At 40.7% G+C, this 4,310-nt stretch overlaps 1 long non-coding RNA gene across 1 annotated transcript; it reads left to right on the forward strand.

Moving 5' to 3' along the window:
* The first annotated feature begins 1,060 nt into the window (after positions 1-1,060).
* LOC120928170 lies at positions 1,061-3,541 on the forward strand. The gene is made up of 3 exons (XR_005747178.1): positions 1,061-1,298; positions 3,044-3,183; positions 3,349-3,541. It is a non-coding gene; the product is annotated as an uncharacterized LOC120928170 (long non-coding RNA).
* The last annotated feature ends 769 nt before the right edge of the window (positions 3,542-4,310 follow it).

Consider the following 4,310-nt stretch of genomic DNA (forward strand, 5'->3'; position numbering starts at 1 on the left):
TGTCTCTGTGTTCACGGGGAGGATATACAATCATAGCCTACCAAAAAGGTCCACGCCTAGGGAAGGAAGGGAAAGAGGAAAGAAGAGAAAAAAAAATAAAAAATAATATATATATATAATATGTATATATCATTATTTGTTGCATTCAAAGAGTTAAATGCAGACACACATTTATAGCAAAAAAGAGTAACCCCATAGAGCTGGTAATCCAAAAATGGAGAGTAACTTACCAGATATGGGAATCCATATAGGAGAGGGTATGCATGTGTCAGAGAACAAAAGTTCAGCCACAAGGAGACAAACTACCCAGATTATCCTATGTTTCAGGAAGGGTGGATTGCTGGGTGATCGCAGGCAGAGATCACTGGAAAAAGGAATTTAGGAGTATATATAAATAATATGTATGGCTAGTCTGGTGAAGTGTGCATAAAGGCACAGCACCAAAAACAAACAATAAGCCAAACATCAACAACCAGTGGTCCTACCTGCATGTGAGAAGTCTCCATAAGTCCAGCAGACGCCATGACAGTCAGAGACAATAGTGTCTGCAATGGGCTTAAATAGAGTCCATTAGTGGCTATGGCGCATGCGCGCGCGCACGTGCTGCGTAGTGACGCAATCGCGTCTTGGGAAAAAAAAATAAAAATAAAAAAAAAAAAAAACGGGATGGGCTTGAATAGAGTACATTAGCGGCATAGGCGCGTATGCGCTGCGTAATGACGCAATTGCGGAAATGACGCTATTGTGATGAAACTCGCAAGTGGACACCAGCACATTGATATCAATGCGGTGACTACACTCGAACAATTATTGCCTGCACAGTCCAAATACATTTAACAGACGCCATGATAGTCAAAAGTATGGACGTCGCATGTGTCGATCAGCATGGTAACACCATTGCTGCAATGACACATGTAGTAGCGTTGGCATGATGACGCAATCGCGGCAGACGGGTATAAAGTCGCAATTATATCAATGTCAATATGGTGATTCCATATATGACATTGATTAAAAATTGAAAATAAAATTAAATTAAAAATTGGAAATAATAAAGGGTTGTTGATGTTTGGCTTATTGTTTGTTTTTGGTGCTGTGCCTTTATGCACACTTCACCAGACTAGCCATACATATTATTTATATATACTCCTAAATTCCTTTTTCCAGTGATCTCTGCCTGCGATCACCCAGCAATCCACCCTTCCTGAAACATAGGATAATCTGGGTAGTTTGTCTCCTTGTGGCTGAACTTTTGTTCTCTGGCACATGCATACCCTCTCCTATATGGATTCCCATATCTGGTAAGTTACTCTCCATTTTTGGATTACCAGCTCTATGGGGTTACTCTTTTTTGCTATAAATGTGTGTCTGCATTTAACTCTTTGAATGCAACAAATAATGATATATACATATTATATACAGGGAGTGCAGAATTATTAGGCAAGTTGTATTTTTGAGGATTAATTTTATTATTGAACAACAACCATGTTCTCAATGAACCCCAAAAACTCATTAATATCAAAGCTGAATATTTTTGGAAGTAGTTTTTAGTTTGTTTTTAGTTTTAGCTATTTTAGGGGGATATCTGTGTGTGCAGGTGACTATTACTGTGCAGAATTATTAGGCAACTTAACAAAAAAAAAATATATACCCATTTCAATTATTTATTTTTACCAGTGAAACCAATATAACATCTGAACATTCACAAATATACATTTATGACATTCAAAAACAAAACAAAAACAAATCAGTGACCAATATAGCCACCTTTCTTTGCAAGGACACTCAAAAGCCTGACATCCATGGATTCTGTCAGTGTTTTGATCTGTTCACCATCAACATTGCGTGCAGCAGCAACCACAGCCTCCCAGACACTGTTCAGAGAGGTGTACTGTTTTCCATCCTTGTAAATCTCACATTTGATGATGGACCACAGGTTCTCAATGGGGTTCAGATCAGGTGAACAAGGAGGCCATGTCATTAGTTTTTCTTCTTTTATACCCTTTCTTGCCAGCCACGCTGTGGAGTACTTGGACGCGTGTGATGGAGCATTGTCCTGCATGAAAATCATGTTTTTCTTGAAGGATGCAGACTTCTTCCTGTACCACTGCTTGAAGAAGGTGTCTTCCAGAAACTGGCAGTAGGACTGGGAGTTGAGCTTGACTCCATCCTCAACCCGAAAAGGCCCCACAAGCTCATCTTTGATGATACCAGCCCAAACCAGTACTCCACCTCCACCTTGCTGGCGTCTGAGTCGGACTGGAGCTCTCTGCCCTTTACCAATCCAGCCACAGGCCCATCCATCTGGCCCATCAAGACTCACTCTCATTTCATCAGTCCATAAAACCTTAGAAAAATCAGTCTTGAGATATTTCTTGGCCCAGTCTTGACATTTCAGCTTGTGTGTCTTGTTCAGTGGTGGTCGTCTTTCAGCCTTTCTTACCTTGGCCATGTCTCTGAGTATTGCACACCTTGTGCTTTTGGGCACCCCAGTGATGTTGCAGCTCTGAAATATGGCCAAACTGGTAGCAAGTGGCATCTTGGCAGCTGCACGCTTGACTTTTCTCAGTTCATGGGCAGTTATTTTGCGCCTTGGTTTTTCCACACGCTTCTTGCGACCCTGTTGACTATTTTGAATGAAACGCTTGATTGTTCGATGATCACCCTTCAGAAGCTTTGCAATTTTAAGAGTGCTGCATCCCTCTGCAAGATATCTCACTATTTTTGACTTTTCTGAGTCTGTCAAGTCCTTCTTTTGACCCATTTTGCCAAAGGAAAGGAAGTTGACTAATAATTATGCACACCTGATATAGGGTGTTGATGTCATTAGACCACACCCCTTCTCATTACAGAGATGCACATCACCTAATATGCTTAATTGGTAGTAGGCTTTCGAGCCTATACAGCTTGGAGTAAGACAACATGCATAAAGAGCATGATGTGGTCCAATTACTCATTTGCCTAATAATTCTGCACTCCCTGTATATATATTATTTTTTTTATTTTTATTTTTTTCTCTTCTTTCCTCTTTCCCTTCCTTCCCTAGGCGTGGACCTTTTTGGTAGGCTATGATTGTATATCCTCCCCGTGAACACAGAGACATTGATCTCCATATACAGCATTCTCCCCTTGTTTTTGGCGTACTTTCACACTGAGACAGGACTCTATCTACAGATCTTATTGACTGTAAGTAACTCATATCTGTTTTGATAAATGACATAGTTGTATGGCTGTCCTTTTCTTGTCTCCCCCTTCCCCATGTTTTTTAACAATTTCGGTCACTAGAGTTGTAAATATTGTTTAAGTTGAATTTTTTCTATGTAATATGTGTATATATCTCTTTTCTAATAGACATGTATTTCTCTGACACAATGATCGTCTGTAATACCCCTTGAAGAAGGATCACAGATACCGAAACGGCTGTCGGGTTGGACCAATTTTTGTCTCATGTCTGTTTTATTGCTTTACAAATAGGATCTGTATACCACTTGCATGTGGTTTTTTATCCTTGCTAGGACACTGTACGATGTCCTTACTTAAATTGTTTAAACTTTAGTTTTACAGCACATGGGAGTGGGGTGCTGAGTTCTGGGGTGCTCTCAGCGATCACATATCCAGCACTAGAAGAACCCCAGCACTATGTAGTTACCTCCGCCTGACAAGTGGAGGCAGCCTCCTCTCCTGTTGTCATTTTCAGGGCAGGAAGAGAGTGGCACCGCATGGGAGTCAGAGAGCACAAGGTAGGAGCAGACAGACTTGAAAGCAGTGGACATAAGAGAGCATGCAGCTAGATACATTTAGCTTTGCACAGAAATGTTTAACTCTGTAGGAAGTGAGGGGGTTATTTACATTGCTGATAGCCAGTAATACAAGGGGTTAATAAACACTGTCGGTGAAACTAATGTAGCATGAATGGGGTTAATTAACACTACAAGTAGCCATTGCTAAAGTAGTGAACAGTGCCAGTGTTTATCAACCCCTTCATGCTGCATTCTTAGCCATTGGCAGAGTAAATTAACCGCACAATGGGGGGGGGTTATCATTGTGTAAACCTGGACCAATGCTAGGGGTTATTATTGTAGAAACTGACGCCAATCCGTGGGGTTATTGTTGCATAAACTGGCACCAATTCTAGGGGGGAAGGGGTTGCTTCAGAATTCTCTGCCTATAAGCTCCTGAGATGTAATAGATATGTGGGAGATGGATATGTCATTGCATATCAGCATTTAAAACAAAATAAGCGAGAATTCCCATTTGTACAGAGTTTGTATTCTTACTAGGACTGTTGTGGTTGGATGCCTTTCTGTCTTTGT

Source organism: Rana temporaria, chromosome 1 (assembly GCF_905171775.1).
Source record: "Rana temporaria chromosome 1, aRanTem1.1, whole genome shotgun sequence".
Taxonomy (NCBI): domain Eukaryota; kingdom Metazoa; phylum Chordata; class Amphibia; order Anura; family Ranidae; genus Rana; species Rana temporaria.